Below are 6460 nucleotides of genomic sequence, written 5' to 3' on the forward strand. Positions count from 1 at the left end.
GAGTGACACTGGTCTCATACTGGCTATAGACAACAAGGACGGATGATCCGCAGCATGTCCCACTCTTGCCACAGGCCGAGGAGCACAAGGGAATAGAATGGGCCGGAGATCATCTGAGGCACTGCCTCTGGTTGGTGGTGCTGACGGGTGGGGTCATGTCAGCATACAGATCATGCTCGTCACCACTGGTGGTTCACAGCCTAATTCTTTTAGGGCATGACATAGCATGGAACTCAGCTGGGGGCAAGAGGAAAGGTTAATGGAAGTTCTGCTTTCTTACATCTTTAAAAATGGAATGCTTTTCATCCCAAAGGGCCCTCTCAGGCCTGATTCATAGAAACAAGGAGCCATGGCCTGAAATTACCTTACTATAAAAAAAAAAAGAAAAAAAAAAAAAAGAAAGAAAAGAAATTCCCTTACTATGCTTCAGGCCCGGAGGAGCTCACCATATGGCAAGTGTGCTTCCGAGTTAAGGAGGATGGGAAGAGAGAACATGTTTATTAAGCACATATTATGTGCCCAGCATCGTACCAGGCTTTCTGTTGACACATTAGCTTTGAACCTTAATACCAACACTCCGATCCCTAGGAAGATGAGTCTCAAAGCAGTTGAACACTTGTCAAAGGTCTTATCCAGGAAACGATCAAGCAGGATCCAGAGCTATGTCTGGGTGACTCTAACACCTGAGCTTTTGCCGTGATCCCATTCCTCCTCCCCCAGGACTTGTTTTGTTGGGGCTAAAAAGTGAGGATACCAAAATGGAAATTTAGGTCTTTAGGGAGATTGCTGGAGAAATTAATTCATTAACACACTGCACTCCTGGGCATTGTTTTAATTCAGACCCTCGGGGTTAGAATTTGCCTCCAACGAATTGAATGCTGACTGTGGAGGATGGCACTGGAGAGGGTTTCCAGATGTTGCAGAGAAACTACTGGCAAATTGAAATGTCATAATGAGGATGACTAATCTGTCCACGATGTCACGGGAGTTCTGCTGCCCTGCGCACGTGAAGCTGTTTTCTGGGACCTCTGTGGACCTCGAGGGCTGATGCCCACCCAGTCAGAGGTAAGACCTGTGGTCTTCTTGACCGGGGGACTCTGTGGGGTGGTGGTACTCAGCACAGAAGGGACCAGACTAAACTGTACTCACTCATAAAGATAATCACACACACTTCTGCTAGACATCTTGGACAGAGTGCCAGCGAGAATTCTTCAGGGTCAGGTTTGCTCCACCAAGTGTTGCCTGATTTAAAAATAATAATAAAATTGACGGGGAGGAGAAGGGCCTGCTGATCCTGACTTCGCCTGTGAGGCCAGTGAAGTCCTTGAAACAGAATAACAACAACAACAACAACGCATGGACTCTTATGCCTGGAGCCTCTGAGTGGCTTCTGGCTTCTCAGTAATTATGTAAATGCTCCTCCGTTCAGTTGGGGGCTGAGAGAGAGACACCAACAACCACAAACAGAAACCTTTTGGAAGAGCCTAAAGATTTAGCCATGGCACGTCTCCCATTTTCCATCTTTTATTTAACTCCTTTGAACTCCCACTGATTTCCAGGCAACGCTTTGGAATTCCATTTTTAGCGCTGCCTTTTGAATTATTATTTTTTTTCCCCCCGTGGCGTACAAATCTGCTACGGAGACGGCCTCCCTTTATCATTAAAAAATTTTTTATTCTTCATTATTGAATAATGTCCGTTGGCAGAATGATTTAAAATGACAGACCCATTTGAAGAAGGAAATGAAAGTGATCTGTAGCCCCAGCTTTCAGAGACAATCACTATTAAGGGTTGGGTGTATTTCTAGCCAGGATTTTTTTCTTAATGTGCACATACTTTTTTTTTTTTTTTTCTTTACATGGCCAAGAGCGTGCAGCTCAGAGTCCCCTGGGGTGGGTGGGAGGCAGTCTGGAGCCTAGCTTTACCTCAGATGGACCCGCATTCAAGAGCTGGCTATTAATTAGTGATCAGTGGGGCATGGGGCAAATCAGCTGTTAGGATCTGTTTCCTCAATAGCGTATGGGATGCTATATTGGTATGGACTGCTTATAGGTTTGTAGATGGGTAACTGATACAATAGACTGAAAGCCTTTGGATAAGTGACTGGCAGTTAGTAAATACTGAATACATACTACCTATTATTGGCATTTCGCTTTTTGCCCTTAAAATGTCATATCGTAAACACTTTCCCATATTATTAAATTTTTTTACAATCATGATTTTTAATAGCTCTATGAATTTATATTTTATGAATAGACTAGAATGATTCCTCTCTTACTGAATATATATTCAATATTTTGAGTTCTGTACATTATGCTCTAATGGGAATCTTGATAGACTGATGGTGCCTTGGTGGTACTATTTATTATGTTTTTTGGATCATTTCCTGTAAGTGGGATAACAAGATGGGAGGCATTTAACCATTTTAAGTGTCTTAATACATATCGAAGTGCTGCACCTGTTTGCGCTCTCACTATGTTTGCTGCCAAGTTCAACCTTGAGTATTATTAGGCAACTTTATTAATTTTTCTGATTTTAAAATCCAGCCTATATATTAAATCATCTTTACATTCTATATGTTTTGCGAGTTCTAGAGGAGGCTATTTAAAAGGCAATCACATTCATTTGGATGGATCTTTCTACATAACTGTCTTTGGTGCACATCATCCGATCTTTGGTCCTCTGATTTTACAGTTGGGCTGTTTAATTTTCTCTGTCACTCAATCAGTTAGAGTATGTCTTCATTTTTTTTTTTAAAGAAGGTTTTATGGATGGTATGATTTCTTTGGCATTTTGTTGTTTTCACATATAAAAGAAAACTTGACTAGTTATAAAATTCTTGGGGTAAAACCACCAAAAATAATTTGTCTCTAAGATGGTGAGTCATCTGGTAGAAATAGAAAATGTATAAATGAACAGTTGGTTTTTCTTCTCAAGAGCTACCAGAATCCACAGGATGGTAGAACGGGGCTCTTCAATAGAACTTTCTGCCGTGGTGGAAATGTTCTATGTCTGTGTGGCTGGTGGCCACCAGCCTCTTACAGCTACCGAGCACTTAAAATGTAGCTAGTGTGATCGAGAAACTGAATTTTTAAAAACTTAATAAATTTAAATGTAAATACACGTGGCTAGTGGCTTCTATCTTGGACGGCACAGTTCCAGGAATACAAAATGGAAAGGAACCTTAGAGGCTTACATCAGTGTTATTGCCTTGTGTGGGTCATACTGCACGTCAGGGTCTGTTTCCCCATCTGTGAAATGATAGAGCTTTCTCAGGACTACATGATAAGTTAATGTTAAAGCTTAGACCAGCTCAGTGTTGTTTGCTTCATGTTGGGCTGTGATGCCCCTGATTCCCATGCCTTTCAGGCTAATAGCTTTGGTTTTTCTTACCAGCCTACCTAAGATGGCATTCCTAGACATTTCTTACTCCCATATCCTACTTAAGTTTTCTTTCCTTATCACTACCTGAAATCCTGTTAAGTATTTCTATAATCAAACATTTATCTGCCCCCCCCCCCGACTAGGAGGTCAGCTCCATGGAGGCAGGGGCTTTGCTTCTTGCCATATTCTCATTGTCTAGAAAGGGCTCAGTGCGTGGTGGTTACTCATGACGTCTTCGTTGAGTGAGTGGAGGAGTGAAAAGAAATCTGTTAATCAAGTTCATTTGGAGGAAGCTTACAGTCAGGTGGGATGGGAGGCAGTTGGAACTGCTTTATCTGACCACACAGAGATTTTAGTTTTTAGTTAACAGCTTAGTTTCAATTTCAGATTTTATCTTTTTGAGCTGCATACCGTCAGGTAGTCATGCTGTCCTACAGAGGCATTTTTCTCCCCAGTTAAATGATGAGTCCCAGAGGACAGCTCTACTTTTATTGGGTTTTTTTTTGGGGGGGGGAGGGGTTGATGTGATTTTTTTCTACTTTTATCTTTATTGCTCCCCCTACACTTGGGTCAACCTTTAGAGAAGGTCGATGTGTTCATTGGAAGGGATCCCTGGCCTAGGAAGAACTTTCGTTCCCTGGAATCATTCTCAGCTAGATGTGAATCTGTGAAATGGGCAGGTACTACCTGCGCCATAGTGCTGATGTGAGGATATCAATGAGGTAACGTGGGAGAAGCTTCCAGGACAATGCCTATCGATACGCATTGCCTTCTCCCTAACCCGAAGGTTATACCCAAGCGGAGGAGCCGTACTCCAAATTCAGATTTTCTGTCCCAGAGTACTTCGTTCTTTCGAACCTACCAGGCTCGGTCTCCGGCCTGTCTGCCTGACCCCAACTCAACATAGCTAAGTTGGAGGGAGAGTGGGTACGGGGTGGGGACCGATGACACTATTGTCCATGGACTATCCCAGGCCAAGTCTCCCACATCTCGAGCAGCTTGCATGGATGTGTAGAGGCCAGGCTCTCCCGAACAGGCCAGCTGTGGTCAGCCTGACCCAGCACCTTGCCTCATCTAGCTGCACATCTCCTCTGAGAGTCTATAAATGCCGAGGAGCCCTTACAATGAAACCCTTCACAATGGAGTGCCTGGCTTTTATTGAGAAAAGCCAATCCCCTCCCATCTGTCATTTGGCACTTAGCACTGTAGTTATTCTAGATGAGTGAACACTTGTGTTATATTTTCCAATAGCAAAACTGGGGTCACCAGGGTGCCTGCTATTTTAGCCAAATCCAGATGGGGTTTTCCTATAAACAAGTGCACATGGAATATTTATGCCGCCCATGGCACCTGACGCCTGAATACTTAGGACTTCGAGGTAGTAGCCACTCTTCCTATAAGTCACTCTAGCACACAAAGTAAATATTTTAATATAGCCATGTCACTGTTTATTATAGAATGGCTTGGGCCCAGGTCTTGCCTAATGCTTGGTTAAAAAGTCAGTTTATACCATCCTTTAAAGTGAATCAAAGAATGCATAAACGCCACTCTTTTGTTACTCAGAACTCTGTTTACTTTACTTTTCTGTAAACCTTGTGAAATGCTTGCTTACAGAAAGCTGACAGATGCCAGATTTGCTCATTAACTGGAGGTGTCTTCCAAGTCAGGAAGGTGAGGTGTGAATGTGGGAGGTGGGGTTTCTTTGCTCAGGGCATCTCCCAATGCCCGCTGCCCAGGGGGGCCCACTGTCTTGCCCCGGGGATCCTGACCACTAGCCACCACCCAGTGAATGGGATTGAGAGGCACCAAGTGAGCCACTGTGGCTCCTACATCAAGTCTGTCCTCTGCATTGGAACAATGAAGTCCACTTGGACAGCCCGAGACTTGGAAAGACTTTCAAAATCAGAGTCTAATTCCCTGCCTTCTGTGATCCTATTAATCGCAGGAAAACCTCGTGATATTTACCAGTTCTTAGCAGCATTTAATTTCTAAGCTTCACCCTGAAGGCTGGGACATTTCTTACAGGCATGGCAATTGAAGTGTTGACAGCTGCTTTCCAAGGGGCCTGAGATGCTTAATGCTTATGTTCTTGGTTAACTAAGAAGGTGTATAGTGGGTAAATCAGTGCATGATATAAAGTCAATTATGATTTTTAGATTAAAAGTCAGTGTTTAATAAAACAGCATTACAAATCAGGTAACAAACAGAGATACAATCCATAGCAAGGTTTAAAGGAATAGAATCCTTTAAGAATGACTCCATGATGTGTTGTCAGTCATTTCCTTGAGACAGAGTCTGTCCCAAGCAGTATTTATAAAGTTCCCATGAAGCTGCTCTAGGCTAAAAGGAGATTAGCTACATGCTGGTGGTAATTTCCACTGGATTGTTGATTTTTTCTTTTTTCCAGCACAAGATGCCACTTTTGATTTGGTAAACTCTCTTCATGAGCACTTAAAGTACATCTCCATGGAAGTTCTGTTTACACAGAAATAATATTTATTGCTTTTTACCAGTTATGGTAGTCAGAACAATGCCCTCCCCCCAGGATGTCCAGGTCCTAATGCCTGGAGTCTTTAAATATGCTATATTGCATGGCCAAGGGGAGTTCAGGTTGCAGATGGAATTAAGGTGGCCAATAAGCTGACCTTCAAATAAGGAGATTATCCTACATTTTCTGGGTGAGCCCAGTGAAATCGCAAAGGTCTTTAAAAGTGGAAGAGAGAGACAGAAGTTAGAGGTCAGGATGATGTGATGTTGGGAGGATTCAATCCAGTGTTGTTGGCTTTGAAGGTGGAGGGAGGGGGCCACGAACCAAGGAATGTGGGTGACTTCTAGAAGCTGGAAAAGTTAAGAAGAGAGATTCTCCCCTGGAACCTCCAGAAAGGAATGCACCCTTGCCAACACCTTGATTTTACCTATCTCTATCCTAGAGACCTGTAAGATAATAACTTTGGGTTAAATTGCTAAATTTGTGGTAATTTGTTACAACGGTAATAAAAACCTAACACATCACTTATGAGAGGGATAGACATGCAAGGAAAAACTTTAGAAAATAGGAAAATGTCTGCAAAATAAA

Source organism: Mirounga angustirostris, unplaced genomic scaffold (genome assembly GCF_029215605.1).
Source record: "Mirounga angustirostris isolate CCGP_5_RB_7025 unplaced genomic scaffold, mMirAng1.0.hap1 SCAF_17, whole genome shotgun sequence".
NCBI classification, from domain to species: Eukaryota; Metazoa; Chordata; class Mammalia; order Carnivora; family Phocidae; genus Mirounga; species Mirounga angustirostris.